This window comes from Beta vulgaris, chromosome 6 (assembly GCF_026745355.1).
Source record: "Beta vulgaris subsp. vulgaris cultivar EL10 chromosome 6, EL10.2, whole genome shotgun sequence".
Lineage (NCBI taxonomy): Eukaryota > Viridiplantae > Streptophyta > Magnoliopsida > Caryophyllales > Amaranthaceae > Beta > Beta vulgaris.
This window is the reverse complement of record NC_079207.1, coordinates 17,262,827-17,283,128: the sequence shown is the minus strand read 5'-3', so window position 1 is coordinate 17,283,128 and position 20,302 is coordinate 17,262,827. Positions and strand designations below refer to the sequence as shown.

Sequence of the window (20,302 nt, the reverse complement as noted above, 5' to 3'; positions counted from 1 at the left end):
TTAAAAATCTAGCTACATAACGTACCTTGATCTTGCACAAACTAATACTAGTATCTTCACTTATTCTTATACTTGAGCTTTCTATACCAACCAAAAGAATTACCACATGAACTTAATCATGAATAAACATGAATGATACTATCATGAGCATAATATTTTTGAGTAAGAAATATGAAAATATTTTCTTAAACAAAGAAAATTGAAACTTGAATAAGAAATATAAAACTAGAATAATAGGAAGAGAAAGAAGAACTTTGAAGTAAGAATATGAATTCTTCAAAGTTTTTGTGTGGAAAAGATGGCTAAGGTATGGGGTATTTATAGGAGTAGAATAGTAGTACTTAATTTCAAAAATTAAATAGTTTGTAACCTTCACCATAAATTAGGAGATTAAACCAAGATTTGTAACCTCCATCATAAATTGAAGTTATAGGAAAACAAAACTCCCTCAATCACCATAAATCCCGTAGATATATGGCCCTAAAAAAATTTTTTTTTTTTTTTTTTGGTTTTCTGAATTTTTTTGACTAGGATTTAATACCAAAAGCTTAACAAATCCAATTTTGGCGCCATCTCCCGCCAAAATAATTAAAAATCATGAAATACTAAAATATCCTTTGCTTAAAATATTTATTTTAGAAAATATATATAAAATAAATATTTAATTATTTAAATAAATACTAAAAATATGGGGTATTACAGTCTACCCCCTTAAAAGAAGTTTCGACCTCGAAACTTAAGACAAAAAGTCATAATCACTTTCCAAAAACGGATTAAAATTCAAAATCGTAGTTTCTAACTCAAATGCTCAGACAAAAAGTCATAATCACTTTCCAAAACGAATCAAAATTCAAAATCGTAGTTTCTGACTCAAATGCTCATGTCAAAATGCATATAATGACTCAAAAATATGCTCAAATGCAATAACTATAGTAGAAGCGCGAAACTCTATCGCATTCTACCCCCTTAAAAGGAGTTACGACCCCGTAACTCGACAACTAACCTCGGAAAACAACGTTGGAATTTCTTGCGCATATCCGCTTCAGCTTCCTATGTTGCTTCCTCAGTCTGATGGTTTGACCATAATACTTTGACTAATCTTACATCCTAAGTCTGAGTACTTCTAACTTTACTATCAAGGATTCTTACAGGTTTTTCTCGTAAGTCAAACTATCATCTAATTCAATGGCCTCAGGTTGCAGCACATGAGACACATTCGAAATATACTTCCTTAACTAGATATATGAAAAACATCATGACTCGACTTAAATCATTTGGCAAATCAACTTATATGCCACTTTTTCGAACTTCTTTAACACCTCATATGGCCCGATATACTTTGGACTTAACTTTCGCTTCTTCCCAAATCGCATCACCCCTTTCATTGGAGATATTTTCAACAATACCTTCTCCCCAACCTGAAACTCTTCATCCCTTCGCTTCAAATCAGCATAACTCTTAAAACCTTGATCTTTTCTTGAATCACTTTCACCTCTTTCGCCGTCTCTTTGAGGAATTCAAGTCCAAGCACCACAGTTTCACTAATATCATTCCAGCAGACTAGACGTCTACACTTCCGACCACATAAAGCCTCCAACAGAGCCATACCAATACTTGCATGATGACTGTTTGTTTAGGAAATTCTATCAAATCCAAGAAATCTCCCACGAACCCTGATACTCCATAACACAAGATCGCAACATATCTTCTAAAGTCTGAATAGTTCGTTCTTTTGCCATCTGTAGCCGAATGAAAAGTGTTACTCATAAAAATTAATACCCAAAGCCTTCTCAAACTCTGCCAAAAGTTGGCAAGAACCGTGAATCACGATCGAAAACAATGTCCTTAGGCACACATGATATTTCACCACCCATTCACATATGCTTTAGCCAATTGATCCATCGACCAAGTATTCTTCATAGGATGAAAGTTGCTGATTAGTTAAACGATCTACCACTACCAAATTGTATCATTTCAGCCTTAGTTCTTGGTAATGCAGACACAAAATCCATTGATATAGAACCCATTTCACCATGAATATCCAGAGCTGAACCTTCCTTGCGCTCTTGTGCTCAAACTTGACCTTTGGCATGTGAGACACTTAGCCACGAACTCTGCTACCTCTCGCTTCATGTTTGGCCACCAGAACATTTGCTTCATGTCCTTATACAACTTATCACCACCTGGGTGTACTGAATAAGGTGAGCTATGACTTCTTCCATTAATTTCCGCTTCAACTCTCTCTATTATTTGGTATACACCACCTCTCCTTGAACCGAATACTTCCATCATCGGCTATCTGGAAATCGATACCTGACCATCCTGGATCTTCTCTCGAATCTTTTCTAATTTTATCCGACTCCTAATCTCATCATAGATTGAGGGTTGAATCGACAAAGAACCCAAAATTCTTTAACACCTCCTTCTTCTATACTTCCAATACATTTTCTGAAACTCGACACATAACTGACTTGGCAACACATTGCATTAACTGAATGACTCGACTTTCGACTCAATGCTCAGCAACAACATTAGCTTTCCCTTCATGATACTGGATCTCACATATTAATCTTGATCAACTCCAACCACCTCCTCTGCCTCATGTTCAACTCCTTCTGAGTGAAATATACTTTAAGCTCTTATGATCCGTGTACAACTTACACTTTCCCATACAAGTAGTTCGCCATATCTTCAAAGCAAACACTTATTGATCAGTCATATAGGTTTTAACTGCCTAGAAGCATAAGCGATGACCTTCCGGTTCTGCATCAATACACACCCTAACCAAATTTCGAAGCATCACTATAACATCATACTGCTGACTTTCATCAGGTAGAGCCAAAACAGGTGTTGTAGTCAACCTTTCCTTCAACCCAAAAAAACTTCCTCACACTCTAGTTCCAACAAACTTACATTCTTTCTTCATCAGGCTAGTCATTGGTCTCGTATCTTTGAGAAATCCTTTACAAATCTTCGATAGTAACCAGCTAACCCAAGGAAACTCCTTATATCAACACCTCATTTTGGTTGTGGCCACTCGCGCACCGCTTGAATCTTAGCAGGATCCACTGAAACTCCTTCCTTTAGATAACATGTCCTAAAAATGCAACCTTCATCCAACCAAAAACTCACACTTAGAGAGCTTGGCGTACAACTTATCTCTCTAGGTGGAAAAACTTCCTCAAATGCAGTCATGACTGCTCTCCTTCGAATATATCGAAATATCATCTATAAACACAACCACATATTTATCAAGATGGCCTGAAAATCCTATGCATCAAATCCATGAACATTGCAGGTGCGTTTTCAGACCAAAGGCATCACTGTGAACTCATAGTGACCATACGCGTCCTAAACGCAGTCTTAGAATATCACCCTCAGCAATCCTCAATTGGTGATAACATAACCTCAAATCTATCTTCGAGAAAATCCCCGCTCCTTTCAGCTGATCAAATAAGTCATCTATTCTCGGAAGCAGATACTTATTCTTGATCGTCACATTGTTCAACTCCCGATAATCAATGCACAACCTCAAACTACCATCCTTCTTTTTCACAACAATACAGGTGCACCCAAGGAGACGAACTAGGTCTTATATACCCTTTTTCCAATAACTCCTCCAACTGAACTTTTAACTCTTTCATCTCAGCTGGAGCCATTCTATAGGAGCCTTTGAAATAGGTCCGGTTCCTGGCATAAGTCTACGGTGAACTCAAGATCCCTAACCGGTGGCACACTTGGTATCTCTTCAGGAAACACATCAGGAAACTCAGATACGACTGGGATCTCCCTATTCTCATCTTCCTTTTCAATCCTCTGAACTCCACATAAGAATAGCAAACACCCCTTCTTCACATAAGATTGAATTCTCATCGCAGACACTATCTTCATTCCCTTCTCCTTCCCAAGCTTCCTATAAGTCACCCTTTCTTTCTTGGGACCGACTAAGGAAACCTTATGGGCCTCATAATCAATTTGAGCCTTGAATCTTCCCAACCATCTCATCCCCAAAACTACATCGAGGTCTGACAAGGCAAACTCAACTAAGTCGGATGAAATTCACCCAAACTATCACTAAAGGTACTTGACTATGCAAACTAGTACAATTAAACATTTTCCCTGATGGCAAGCAATTTCAAAGAAATAGACACTGGACTGCTTAACTGGAGCTTTTCTACTAAAGTGCTAGAAATAAATGAATGAGATGCTCCTGAATCAAATAACACTTTGACAGACAAGGAATTAATGAAAAAGGTTCCAACTACTACCTCAGAAACATTCTGAGCCTCACGGCGGTTCATGACAAAACTCTCTTTAGACTATATTCTCATCCCTGGTTTAACACCAGCATGGAAGAAGCTAACTTTGTTGATCATTCTGGGTGCCTTACTACTCGGGTCAGGTTTGACTGCAGGTTCTCCACCAGCTTTTCTAAAGCACTCATACTCACGGTGCCCCAATTTCTGACAATAATGGCATGTCACCAAGTTGCCTTGACAATCTTTTCCAGGTGTATTCTTATCACACCTTTTGCAGAAAAAAGGTTTCTCAGCTTTCTTCCCATTCCCTTGGTCTCCATTAGGCTTCCGACTAGGATACCTATTGTTTTTTCAGTTTTGTTAAATCCACCATTAGGCTTAGGCTTCTTATCTCAATTTGTTGGTTCCCATTGTTGTTATATTCCTCTTTTCCCAGAAAGTCTTCAATCTCTTCCTTTAATCCCATATAAGTGAGCAGCTCTACCATAAATTTCATCAAGAGTCTCAAAAGTTACTCCTCCCAACTTACTTTGGAGAGTTAAGGTTAACCCTTTTTGGGCCTTCAAAGTCTCAGATGGTACTATCTCATGCGAACCTCATTAACTCCAAAATTTGCTATAATACTCATTAACAACATAGTCCCATACTCAGAATTGGTGAACTCCATAGCCTTTTGCTTCCTTAAGTACGAGGATAAAACTTAGTCCTCAAGGCTCTTTAAACTCGTTCCACCAAAGTTCGGATCCTCTAAAGATCATCTTTCCTTTGTTTCCACCATAGGTCTGCCCATCTCTCAAATAATAAACAACATTATTAACCTAAGGTTTTCAGGTCACTATAGTATTAAAAAGCTTATCGAATTCTCATATCTAGTTTTCTAAGCCAGTTGGGTCTTCTTTTCCATAGTAAGTCGAAGGTTTGACTGCTGACCTCACGAAAACTTTTCACTCTACTTGATTTCTTGATCATCTATCACCTGAATGACATTTTCAGGAATCTTTGTTACCCTACTAACCATAGAACTTATACTCCTTCTCCTTCTTTCTGCCATTTTGCTAGATAAAGGGTGTTTGAGGATAAATTTCAACAACATTCATAGAATAGTTGTCTAACTCCAAACAATTCAATAAGCATGTAAGTATAACTAATTCAAAACATAGCAATCACATATTTCATATATCATGGCCAAATATTAGGCCTTATACATAACAACTACTAGAATATTTGAGTGTATCAAAATATTCTTAAAACAATTAGGCCATTTCATGGCCAAAACTATATATGTCGAGGTTACTGAAGACTTCAAACTCTGGTACGTAGTCTTTCTTAACATTCTCTAGCTCATCAATGGCCATGTAATCAGACTGGCCTGAGTATTTTCGAAAGGTAAAAAAATACACATAGTACTACTATTTGCTCGCCAATGCAGCATGACTTCTTGCTTATCCCATACATAGGGAATAACATAAACTTTTTCCTTAACTTCCAACAACGATCATATAAAAGCAAAAAGAATTGAAATATTACAAGTACATCATCATAAAAGTAATACTAATATATAAAACTAATAGTAAATTTGTACTAGATGCACCACTATGGCTTAAAATATTTATTTCAAAAATTTTAAAGTGTACTTGATTTCAAGATATAGAATAGCCAAGGTGATTATAGCTCCCAGGTAAGGAAGTTACCCACAGCGTCGGGGAGAGCCTTCCTAATCCTAGACAGAGCTTGTCACCCCAACAATCTACACCCTTCATCTTTCAAATAAAATAATAATATAAATATATATACCTTTTTGTGGTACTAGCAAGATGCATCTATACAAATCGTCAAAAAGAAAACAATTAAGCTTAACAAAAACAATTTAGAATGCAAATGCGAAACTCTTATCTACCATCTATGTCTACCCATCAATTTTAATATTCAACTTTTATCTTTTCAAACCTGAAAAACTGATACCACTTTGTAACACCCCCAAATTACTCACTTTTAAATAAATAATTTAATAAATAATATTTGAGTAATTTAGGAGTATTACCGCCATGTGACTAACACGCTTTCGGCAACCAACTACGAACTAACCAAATAACTTGCAGCGGAAGACTTTAACCAAAATAATAATAATACTTTTTTATTAATAAAGTAAATATTGTCTCAATATCAAAATAAATGAAACACTCTAATCTAGGTGAAGATCCCCTTCCTAGTATGCTCCCATGCACATCCAAAATTCACCTGCAAATCTGCTTACCAAAAGGTAAACAGGCAAAGCCAAATAGGAAAAAGGAAATACCGTCAGTATAAAACTGAGTACGAAATGTACTAGATAAGTAACACATTTGTTAGTTCTAACAATTTTTCGTTTGAAAACTCCATTACCAATAATTCAAGAATAACTCTTTAAGAATAAACTATTTTCAAACACTTAATAATAATTCAAGAATAACTTTTAAGAACAAACTCTTTCCAAACACTTGAATAATAATTCAAGAACAACCTTTTAAGAACAAACTCTTTCCAAACACTTGAATATAATTCAAGAATAACCTTTTAAGAATAAACTCTTTCCAAACAACTTGGATTAAAAATAATCCTGAAAACAATTCCTCTTCTTATCTCCCCTTCTATTTTGCTAAGTGTGCACACCCCCAAGCTAGTCATCCCATCACGGAGCTATATTAAGGGTAACTATAATTGCCAACAAGTGGACTTTGAATCTCTTGATATTAATCAAGCGGAAATAATAAAAATATGACTTGTAAGTCATGAATAAACCTCCTTTCCTCATAAACAACTTTTTGAACATTCAAAGTTCATAAAAACCAATCAACCTTTCCTTGTAAAATAATTTAATTTTCCAAAAATGATAACAAAACTTCTATATAAAAATGATTGATAAAATCATTCCTTCTTTTCACTTCCAAGAGTAATAATAAAATATTATAACCATTTCAAACCAAATTTCTAAACCAATCCAACCATTATATAATAAACTCTTTATCACATAAAACCATATTTCAAAATATCTAGCTACATAACGTACCTTGATCTTGCACAAAAGTATACTAGTATCTTCACTTATTCTTATACTTGAGCTTTCTTATAACCAACCAATAAGTATTTGACCACATGAACTTAATCATGAATAAACATGAATGATCACCTATCATGAGCATAATATTTTTGAGTAAGAAATATGAAAATACTTTTCTTAAACCAAAGAAAATTGAAACTTGAATAAGAAATATAAAACTAGAATAGATAGGAAGAGAAAGAAGAACTTTGAAGTAAGAGAGTATGGATTCTTCAAAGTTTTTGTGTGGAAAAGATGGCTTAAGGTATGGGGTATTTATAGGAGTAGAATAGGTAGTACTTAATTTCAAAAATTAAATATTTGTAACCTTCACCATAAATTAGGAGATTAAACCAAGATTTGTAACCTCCATCATAAATTTGGAAGTTATAGGAAAACAAAACTCCCTCCAATCACCATAAATCCCGTAGGAATATATGGCCCCTAAAAATTTTATTTTATTTTATTTTAGTTTTCTGAATTTTTTTTACTAGGATTTAATACCAAAAGCTTAACAAATCCAATTTTGGCGCCATACTCCCGCCAAAATAATTAAAAATCAGTGAAAATACTAAAATACCCTTTGTTTAAAAATATTTATTTTAGAAAATGAATATAAAATAAATATTTAATTATTTAAATAAATACTAAAAATATGGGGTATTACAGATACTCATATATTGTGTCTCTCCTTTTATGATCTAGACTTTCAGATTGAGTCAGGGGACGATGTTCACTGGGCTTGTTGGTGGCACAAGACACTATTTGGCCTAATTATGTATCTCTTCATGTTAATACATAAGAAAGATAAATATTTTGAGATTCTTAAAACCTCATAGTAAAGATGCTTATGTATCCATTTTTCTTTTTTAGGTTTTCTCCCTACCTTCGGCTTAATGTTCTGCATTTGTTACCTTTTGACTCTTACAGAGGCCTGGGATTAAGAATTATGAAATTCCAGATGTAATATATGGAGCCTTGTATAAGACGAATCTCATCCCTTCTAGTATACTCAGCACGCCTTGGCGCTATAGAGCCAAAAGTGTGTAAGAAGTTCAACCCTTTTCTCTCAAAGTGACTTAACTTGCAGATATGCGTATGATGTTTTATTGCGAAAAAATAGGACATTTAATTTCCTCTGATCATATAAGAGATTATTGATAGGTATGAAGTTGTGTATTGTAAAAGGCATCTATCTTATGCTAATTTACAAGTGATATTTAGTAGTCTAGAAAGGTTGAACAACACTTCTGAATTTATTTTAATTGGATATGGACTGACTGTTGGGTTGACTAATAAATGGATGTCACATATGAACTTAATTTATAAAGTTTCATGGAGGGTACATTTGATTACTCGTTGCACATGAAGTGCAAAGTAATCATTGTTCGTTGTTATAGGATTCTCTGTGTGTGTTTTTTTTTTTACATCGAGAAAATTTGCATTAATTAAAAAGGTGAATACAACCTAATTCTAATACAACAAAATAGAAACAAACTGAAACTAACATGAGCTTCATTTGCTCTTACATACTCTAGAAAGAAAAAAAAATCTATTACTTGTCCAGTCCAAATGAAACTTGTTTTGAGCAGTGGTGGGTATGGTTGGGTTATATGTCTTGATGAAAAAGACCTGATATGAGAGGGAACCTTTTGAGATGCGAAACCCTGACGATCTTTAGAGATAGATTGCCGCATCACAACTAGTAGACCCAATATCCACTAGAGATAAATCCCTATGTTCTTGAAGAGAAACATCCTCTTGGGATTATAGTGATTCGACTAACAATGAAATCACATCTTTTGGTGACTTCTAACCTTACTTCGAGGGTATCTAGAGTTTAGTCTCACTAGACTGAAGCTCTAAATGCGTGGAGGTCGAAACTTGCCCCAAATCAAATTGGAGGGTTTCCCACGACATGCATTTTTTAAAGGTGATGACGCCTGAAGCCATCATGAGAACTTTGGTTGAATTATAATGATGGAATTCACCAAACTCACGGATTTGAAGATCCAACCATGCAATCTCTAAACTAGAAGATCGATGCATAACAGATCTAAATTGAGAATCTTCTCTCATCTTACCCAATATTCGAATCCTTAAAATGACATCAACTAAACTACGGCCAACTCCAAGATCATTGGCTCTTTTCCTAGATCTTCCCTTATCATATGAAACCAAGAACTTCGTCCTACCCACTGATCACCATTAACACCCAAGTATAACCATACACAAAAAGACTAGGGTAATTGGATTTAGAAGAAATTGAACTAAGGCTAAAACGTAACGCAAACATTAAACAAACTAAAGTACCAATCACCAACTTCACAACACAATGTCTTCGATACCTTCCACTTAACTTGACATCCGAAGGCAAAAAGACTAGTGCTAGAACTTACTCCACCTCTCAGACAAACCTAGCACTCAAATGATGGTGGCACAAAGACAACGACCGTAGCCGACAAACACAAACAAGGGAGGGGGAAGGGGAGACACGACACAAAACAGGGAAGGGGGAGGGGGATACTCGACCATGAAATAGGGGAGGGGGAAGGGGATACTCGAACACATAACAGGGGAAGGGAAGGGTAAACGCAAGGAATAAGCAAACCTTAAGGAGACGACAGAAAGGGGGAATGGGGCGGGGAGATGCACAACGGGAAATTGAACGTATAGGGAAGGGTATGGGGATACACGGGACTAGTGATGGGCAGGGGTAACAGGGAAAAGGGACTAAATAACTAGGGGATGAAGAAGCAACAAACTAGAGTACAGGTGGCCTGCGACCGTTGGAGCATCGCCGGCCACCAACGAGCCTAAAAGAGTGGCGGGGAATGTAGGATTTGGCTTTAGGGTTTGTGTTTTGGGGCTAGGGTATTTTAGAGAGAGAGGTAGTAGTTTGTAGATTTAAGATTCTAATATTGGTAGGATCCTTTATGCAGATGGCCCTTATTATCAAGGAAAAATTGACAAAAACAATCCCAATTGTATGAGTTCCGCCATTTTAATTGGGGCAGTTTTCAATTTATCAAGAACAATTATTGGTGGCATGTTGGTAAAGCGAAGAACAGAGGTTGAGCGGTTTTACCTATTTTAGAAGGTCATTAATCTGTTGGGACTGTTTTGTAAACAATACCTCAAAGTTGGGACCATTGAGGAATAATCAAAAGTTGGGATTGAAAATGGCGGAACGTCTATAGTTGGGACTATTACTATCAATTTTTCCTATTGTCGGTATTCCTTGTTTGGAGTTTTTTTTTCCTTTCATCTCTTTCGAAAGTCAGAGGCGTTACACGTACTTGTCTGGTTGAGATGCTAGTACATAGTTTTTTTGTTTTGCTGGAAATACTATTGAGTACTGACTCTTTAACATATTAGGATGGGGAATGATGGAAGTGGTTATACAAAATCATCATTTCCTTTTAGTGGATAGAGGAGGCAAAGTGTTGATGTTTTATTGAGGCTGATTAGCTGCCATCTTAGCAAGTTTTCAGATAGCGTAGGGCCGGTGAAATGCCCATATGGAGGCCAAAATTGTAAAAACGGAGGGATAAGTTGATTGTTTTATTGCAATGTAAAAGGTGATTATGGAATGGAATAGTATTTCTATATATCATGTTTTGATGTTTGGTTTTTGTAATTTGCAAATGGAGTGTAAAATTAAAGGAGTTCACTGAAAATCATTTCTGTCTTTTTGGCTTTAGGCATGTAATTGACTGAAATGACTATTGTTGATTACTAGTGTTTCTCCAACATGCATATGCTTTATAGGTCACGTACACGGATACCATTCCTAATCTACTAGCAGTTTCGTCATCTTTTTGAGCTAGTATCTCCACTCATTAAGATGTTTAAATAAAGGAAGAATATCTTTGCTAGAGAAAGTTGTCTTACGTTTTCTTTAAGTTTTAGTCTCTCAAAGCTTGTAAATATGCCTTTTCTGGTTTCTAACATTTTGCCATGTCTATCAGTCCTTTATTTGCCTTATTTGTAAATGAGTAAACTTTGCTCGTTCTAGGCGTATGAAAACTTGGATGTGAAATGGGTTCAAAGCAATAGAATATTTTTTTGTATCAATAATGCAAATTGCTACTCCATACCCAGACGGATTATAATGGCTTTCACCACAAATTATGTTGTTCTACAACTTAAGAGTGTATTGAAATGATTTTGCCTTGTTTAAGTTTATAGGAACATTTTTTGTTACTTGCTAAAAAACTTATCTAAATTTATTATCTTTAGAGTCTATCGAAATGATTTTGACTTGTTTGAGTTTATAAGAATATTTTTTGTTACTTGCTAAAACTTATCTGAATATATTATCTTTGTAATAAGTTGAACGAACCTTAGTGAAGTTTTTATTTGGTTTTTGGCTTCAAGTGATAGTTGATGTAGTCTCAATAACAATGTATTAAGATATCATCATGGCTATATGTCAAGGTTTTGAACTCCTTTATTCTCCATTCATTTGCATCTTTTAGGTCTAACATGATATGGCCAAAATTTTGTAACTTGGTACACGAGTATGTAGGTGAAATGACGGGTCCATGTTACAGAATTTAGATTCTTTGCCATGATGAACTAACCAGCTAATTTATTTTGCACTGGAAGCCACATCTATCATCTCTTACTTTTTGATGTATGTGGCTCTTTTCTTCACTAGGGGGTGTGACAAGGATGTTTCTGGTTTAACTAAAGGTTGATTTATACATGAAAAAGGCGTAAAAGAATTCCTGACCAAGATTCTGCTTTTTGTTTACCTTTCAACCTGAGCCTTTAGACAGCACTCACCTAATTTAAAAAAGAAAGCCAAAAGAGAAAGCTGCCTACCATTAGGGGTTCGTTAGTCTATAAAGCTCATCATTTAATCATATCATTTTCCCATTTTTGTATACTTTTCTATTATTGCTGTTATTGTCACCCCTTTAATTAAATTGACAAAATATATTAGATTCTAAGTGCAGTGCAGCCAGCAAATAGGGTACCCGAGGTCCGCCACTCTCCATTACATAAAAGATCCACCTCTTTATATATTTTTTTTGCCCACCCGAAAATCCTCGACTACATCCGAATCTGACCCAAGTCGCACACTTGACTTTGATGGGTGAGTCTCCCAACAAGAATTTCTACATAACAGTGAGGCTTGAACTCGAGACCTCTATTAAGCAGATCCACCTCTTTATTACTACTACATTTTGAAGCATTAGAATGCTGAGAACTGTTTTTACCTGTGTTTGTTTTCTGTCACGTTAGACACATTAAACACCAGGACAACTATTTATCGTCTGATTATGGGAATTAGAATTGGTCTTTCAGAATCATCATGTGAATTTTTATTTAATACATCATGGGTTACTATCAGTTTGGTATCTAGATGTTAATGTCTTTACTTGATTCTGCGAATTAGTGCTAAGTAGGTTCATTATTCTCATTTTGGTTTTCAAGTCATGACAGCTACCAACATGCATGTCTTTTAATGCACCTTTTGGTACTAAATACTATATGATATACTTGCCTACTCTCGTTTCCCATATTTGGTACTTGTTTTTCTTTGTTGATATTAGGCATGAATCCCCAAGAGCTGTAAGTGTAACCCAAAATATTGTGTTTTTATAATACCATAAGTTGGCATTTTAGAATTCAAGCATGTTAATTCATTGAACATTTGTTGGAGGTACATTTTCAAAAATGTGTAGGAACACCTGACGCTTTTAATTTTGAGCCAAAAAGTTTCATAAAGTGGTGTTATACCTATAAGAGCAACTTATTGTACATGCTCTAAAGTTGTGCTAAGTTACAGATCCATGCTTTAACACCATCGGCTAAGTTTGCATTTGGTTTGACTTAAGACAAACTAAGCTATACGATGAATTAGTTGATTAATGGTTTGCCTTATTGATTTTAAGTACCGCCAAGTGAAATATATATGTTTCAAAAACCCACGGATGTAAACATGTCTCACAAATTTGCACCTGGACATATATTTGTGTTTAAACACTTATAATCGGAATGGACTGTAAATTGGTTAACAATGGGTTAAATGTACTGTTTGCCTTGTGAAATATTTCTAGCTTCTAGTGCAACTTTTTACTACATTGCTACTAATTCTACTCTTGCAGTCTTGCTAGTTGCTACTCTCTGCTATTGAGAGTGGAGGGACTGGGGGTTGGTTTAGTCCAAAAATGAATGTTGCTTTTCTCATCTTTAAACAAGTCATGTCAAGTTAGATCACGTCTTTTTTGCATTGAAAGACGCCAGAATCTTGTTGAAATATGTGTATTTGTCGGCTTCTCTTTCAGCTGGATTTTCCCTCTTTGTTTGTGAAATATTAAACTCGGAGTACATACTAAGGAAATTTAGTCGCATTATTACTGAATGATTAATTAAGATTAACGACATTCTACCTGCCCATGTCCTATCATTTTTACCTAAATACCCCTTGTTACATATGGGTATTCTAATAGCTGTGATAACGTATAATGGTATATGTATATTCAAAGAGGAAGAGGTAGTAGTTCAATGTCGTATCATTTTGAATTATAGGGTATTACTTAGTTCGTATCATTATCCCAATAATATGTTAGGGATTAGATTTGTGGTGATACTGGGCCTTCATGTCTGTTATCTTATGCGTTGTTTAGCCTTGTACGCTGGCTGCTAGTAGCCTAGCAGGTCGGTTTTCGTACCAATTATCTTTCTTACTAAAAAAAACAAATATATTTTTAAGAATATAAAAAGACATTTGGCCCTTTTTTGTGGTGCTCTACTGCTCTCCTTTTGTCATTTCCTTTCCCCCTATTTCTCCCCTCAATTCTCTCGTCTTCTAATAAAAAGAAAAGGAGAATTGAGAAAAAAAAGTAAAGAAAGGGTGTAAAGAAGGGCAATTGTGCATTGATTAGGCAACCCTAAAGTAAACTCCGGTGAAAAAGGTCTAAATGACTACCATAATGTATAATGAACTTTTGAAAATGTTTATATCTTAAAAGACGCGGGTTAAATTTCTAGTTATCTAGCATTTTTTTAATTAGTTGAAAGTTGTCACATTTTTCTAAAAATAGAGTTTGATTGAATTTTCCATAACTTCAGTGTAAGTTTGTCCATGGAAAAAGGGCGACAACACATTATGATTATCGAACATTGTTTGATACACTAATGGAAAAAATCTTATATGACAAAAAAAACTGATCTGGTTTTTTCTAGGTCATTTATCAAACCGAATAAGTTAAAATTAACTGATCCGGTCATTTATCAAACCGATCGGTAAATTAGACAAAATCAGCGTAGCCCAAAGTCCACTTGATTGTTTCTTTTAAGCGCCCAAAGCCCCTCTTCCCTCACATGCTACATTTCTCCCTTAGTTCTCTAACTCATCTCACTTTCTTCTCACGAAAATCCTAACACTCACCCTCTACTCGTCGTCTTCACCAATCCTCTCTTTTCCCTCACCTCATTCGTTCCCCTCTCATCTCGTCGTCGTCGAATTCTATCTCTGACTGAACCACCAATTTTCTTCATTCTCTTCACGAACCCTATCTCTCTTCTCTCTTTCCTCTATTTGAACCACCACTGAACCACGCACTGCCTCTTTTTCCTCCTATCTCTCTCAAACCCTAGATCTGGCCTACTGCATTGAGCTTGAGGTTAATCTCATCCTCTCCTCGCCGTCGCTTCTCACCAATGAAAGTGAAGACCTTGCCGTCGCCAAAGTCATTTCTCACCAACTAAACTAAAGCCACCAAAGTGATTGCTCACCGTCGCCAAAGTCGCTGCTCATCTCTCTTCGATGCGCTCAACACCATCCGTTTACTTTGTACAAAGTTTAGTTTTCAATTTCGTTTCATATGTAAGTTATTTAAATCTAGGGTTTAAGTTTCATATTTTAGTTTTCATTTTCGTTTTAAGATTCGTTGTATAAGTTTCATTTGTAAGTTTTTAATACTTTTGTAAGTTTGTCAGATTTTTTATTTATTTTATGTACAAAGTTTCATTTTTTTAATTTTATGTATAAGTTTTTTTTCGATATAATGTATATATATGTAAAATTGTGTAAAATATTATATACGAAATTTTTTGTATAAAATAGTATAGTTTTATGTTGTATAAGATTTTCGTATATTGAATTGCTGGACAAGTGTAGTTTATCATTTCATTTGGCTTTTTGCTGTAAAGCTTGTAATGTAGCATGAAGCCATTTTTTTTTGTTTACCATTCTGATAAACTGATCCTGTCATGGTTAAAAAAAATCGGATCAGTTAATCAACTTAATTGATCCGATTTTCGACTGGATCAGTTTATTCTTGCTAACTGCTACGACTCCATCCGTTTTGGGCACAAAATCAGATCATTAAGACTTATTTTGACCGCATCATATGAGATTTTTTCCACTAGTGATAAAATTATGGTAGTTTTTAATTATACAGAGTTGGAATTAGGGGAAGTAAAAAAAATATTTGATGGAGAAGACTTTCAATTTATCTAGTGACTCATATATCCACTAGAGATTTACTCAATTCGATTAATGAAACCTAACTTAGTAGAAAATAGTTTAGCAATTACTACTCCTTCTGTTTTAAAATATAAGACACACTCTTTACGAAAATTTAGTTTGACTATGATTATATCGTATAATATGACAAATAAAAATTGTAGATTTTACCATTGGATTTGTCTTGATCCATCAGAAATACTGATACGATTTTATTTTCACCTTATATTTTGAAATGAGGGAGTATCAATCTTTTATGGATAAATTGTCTATTGATAAATGCACTTTTTTTAGTAGGGTGCGGATGGATGGTGCAAACTGCTAAATTTGTTCAAGAAATAATAAACCACTAACAGATAGTGGCAAAGGATAATATAGTAATTTCGAGCAAGCAAAAAGTTAAAAAGAGAGAGAGAGAGCAGAGGAGTGAAGAAATGACTGATAGTGTAATATCATCTTTTAACTTTTTACTTGCTCGAAATTACGATATTACCCTGGATATCCGTTAGTGGTTTTACCATTATTCCTCAAGTTTGTTCACTGGCTTGATGACTAATGTTTGGTAGGCAACTTACATAGATAATTGAGCTTTGCCTTGTTCTTGGAGAAAAACAATGATTATGTGTGGGCTCTAAATCTGATGGATGTTTACTCATTGTCAAATTATTGCTCATTTAAGGAGCTCTGAATTGCTAGCATAATCATGTCATTCATGAGATGAACGTTGCACATTTTCTTTCTCTCGCTGCGCTAGAAAAGATGTTATGATATGATAATATTATGGATTGATAGATCCTCTGATTTAGTCAGACGCGCCGATTAAATAATACCATACTTTGAAATTATGGCGAGGTAGGAAGATATTCTGCCCCATAAGATACGGCCCACTCCATCTCTCAGTTACGAGTTGCGACCTTAGCATTTGCAGTTAGCAGGTTTATGTTATCACATATGAATATGATAGGGCATGTCATTAAAGTACTTCAGTTCCATTACATCTGCAAAATATCAACTTTATCAATGACTATGTCTAATTTACATTAATGTATACTCACTTGGTCCTCTATTAGTTTACTCCTTTCTTTTGCACAAAATTTTAAGAGGAATAGTATTGTGGGGCATACAAAGACAGAGAAAAGATTATTTATACTTAAAGTTGGATGTGTGGGAGAAAGGTGGGCCAACATTTTTGTGAAAACCGAGAAACATACTAAAAATAAAGAGAAACATAAAAACTTTAGCACAAAACAAATAATAAAAATTAGTAGGCCCATTTCAAAAACAGCAAAAAAAAAAAAAAAAAAGGGTAAACTAATAAGGGACACCCTTTAAAAGAATAGGGGTAAACTAATAGAGAACGGAGGGAGTATTTTAGTTTGTAGTCTTTATTACTCGTAACCTTCTAACACGTGATTCATGTGCATTCAAGTTTCCTTTTGATAACTTTCTTTTTTGATAGGTTTTGCTGACTCCTTTTTTATAATCTAGCTGGCTATTTGACATTTTGATATGCATGATAAGTAATTTTTGTCAAAGTAAGAGTGTCCAATTTGGTAAGTAATTGTAGTCAAAGAGTGTCCCGTTTCCTCACGTAATCATTATTTTCAATACTATGCGATCCAACTAGAAATTTAATACTATCGCGTACCTTGTGATCCAAGGTTATAATTTCATACTTGTAGGTACTAGCAGTCCAGCAGCCTTAGATATTGAAGTACCGATGCTTGGAGTTGCACCATCAGATTGGTAAGTTATTTTTAGGGTATGTTTGATCGGAGGAAAGTGTTTTTAAATTATTATTTTTTCACTTTCTTCTGTTTTATACGGTTAATCGAGGAAAAAATATAGGTTAAATTTAACCGTTTAAGGATGGAAAATTACTTTTCCTAGTGAGACAAGAGAAGTCAAACTTTTCTTTACTTTGTCAAACGATACACAACACAAACAAAGAAAAATGGGTTCAAAGGAAAGTTAGTTTATTTGCAACACCACAAAGGAATATTAAACTAGAATTGTGTTACATCTAGAACATGGTTTTCAATGAAATCACTTTCCATTGAAAATGTTTTCTTTCCAACCAAACACCCCCTTAGACTCATATGTATTCCATTTGATTTAGTATATGTTTAGTATAACTCATAGAATGGAAATGAATTGAAAGAATGGTAACAATAATTGTTGTCTTAGATGGAGGTTTGGTTTCAATGGGAAAGAAAATATGATTGAGGAATGTAATATTATATTGTTTACCATAAGGTTGAGGAAGGTAAGAAATTGGTGAATAAATACCCTCGTGAAAGGGAAACTATTACCCCATTCCTTATACTAAACAACATCTAATGAAAGTGGATATATTATTATCTTCATTTCAATATCCCTAGATCTCATATCAAAGATGCTGTTAGTTTTTGGCAAACGTTTTTTAGGGGTGGGGGGGTTTGGATTCCCTATCTAAAATTTTGTTTGCCAAATCCATAATGTTGGTGTGGGTTCAAATCAGAATATCAGGTCTAGTAAACTTTTTTACAAGTCTTTATGCTATCCAGTCCACTATGTCTCCCCTAATACTGACCATGTGGTAGTGTTTGTAAAAGAAAAAAAATTAAATGGAAATATGCTCAAATAAGAAAGAGCAATTTGTGTGAACTTTGAAGTTTCTACTAAGTAGATTTATTAAAAGCCGCTCTCTTACATGTTCTCTAGTGAATTTTTCTCTGTTTATGCTATGCTCTCTTCACTATCTGTGACCACTTTTTACATAAAATAAATTGCTTTTTAAGTGTAAATAAGTTAGTTAGGGATAATAAGATTAGATAAGGGTAAGTTGATTTCAAGGGTGGTGAGCTCAAATAAACTAAATTGAAGGCAATTAAAGGCTACTCTTCAACTTTCAATTACAATAGGTTCTACTAAGTTCAGTTATCTTCATTTAAGCTAAATTTAAAATAAGTTAATGTTCCTTGTCTCTCAAAAAGTTAGAATAATTTCACAATACTAGCTTTTTTTATACATACCTTTAGAAAAGCAAGTTTGTAAGCGATTTGTTTTGTTAGTTTATTGTAAAAGTGATAACTAGTGGGTTGATAATTTATAGTGTAATTTATTAGAAAAGTAGATATGAAAGGAGATAATGAGTACCATTTAAAGAGATAATAAAATAACAATCGATCATTTTTAATTTAGGAGATTGTCGTACTTATATTGGACGAACTAATAATTAGATAGGTGCAATGATTTTGAAATGGAGGAGCTCCTAAAATTCAAACATGTTAATTTTATGTGAAAAGAACACTACCTTTTTTTCTCAATACTGAATATATGTAATGTGGAGTCCTACTTTATGTTTATTGGTACAAAAAAATGAACGGGTCGCCTTGTTTACATGTTGAAAACTGAAATGCTTAAATACACAAATCAATGTTACACTTGTACTATCATTGCGTTACTGCCTCATTGCAGATGTCCCAAGAAGCTGTACAATGTACCTGGAACATAGTTTTAAGGGGCCAATTTTGTTTCAGCTCTAGGCAGCGATTTCTCATGAATCATGATGTTGCTTTTGTTTCAGAATTCAGACCCTACTTGATAAGAAGCACTGATTCAAAATTATAAACTTATTTGTTAACTTTTATGCTGCTTATGAAAATACAAGAAAGTTTCCCACATGCTCACAACTCAGCAGTTTCCCTTTCTGTGGGCATTGGTGGAGAAATTGAAATACAGGAGTTAGTCTTACACGTGTTGTTGTCAAATGTCAATCAACAAACGCTGATTGGGGTCCTGGTTTATTTCTTTTTGGCAATAGAAAGAAAGTATTTTTTGGTGTGGGGCATTGATTTCTTTAGATGACCCTACAACTCCAGCTAAATTCCCATTACTGCCTGCGAATCACCAACTTAGGAAATGCTTGCTGTCTTTGTTTCTTGCTCACGGTATGTGCGGCGACTTGCTCATACTTTAAAGTGGATTAATACATTTTGTTCAAACACAAACACACACTCATTGCCTAACATATAGCAGTGTCACCTAATTCACGTTACAATGTTACATGAAGCTAGGGCTTCCAATTCGTGTTAATAGGCTGAGTTTGGGTTCATTTTTGGCTTGATTTCGACGTCTTATTTATATTACTGTAATACTGTATCTATATTTTAATTTTTAATTTTTTTTTGGTAAGAAGAAGTGGTCCAAACCCTATTCGAGTCTTAATGGGCCAGACACTTGAGAGTATGGGGAAGGGTAAGGGGAATTCCTACCCTCAAAGTGCCTCTAGTGAGGATTGAACCCCCAACCTTGAGGTTGGAATGGTGCTCCCCTTACTACTAGACCAAGTACTACTTGGTGTAATATTGTATCTATATAAGATATAAAGAAATTATATTCGTATAACGTCTGTATTGTAACCCTATATATATATATATATATATATATATATATATATATATATAGGAATGAGATCTTGTGAAAGCACCTATAAAAATG

General features: G+C 34.7%; 1 long non-coding RNA gene across 1 annotated transcript; it reads left to right on the top strand.

Moving 5' to 3' along the window:
- The first annotated feature begins 17,404 nt into the window (after positions 1 to 17,404).
- LOC125494344 (uncharacterized) lies at positions 17,405 to 19,433 on the top strand. The gene is made up of 2 exons (XR_007270660.1): positions 17,405 to 17,566; positions 19,280 to 19,433. It is a non-coding gene; the product is annotated as an uncharacterized LOC125494344 (long non-coding RNA).
- Positions 19,434 to 20,302: the final 869 nt, after the last annotated feature.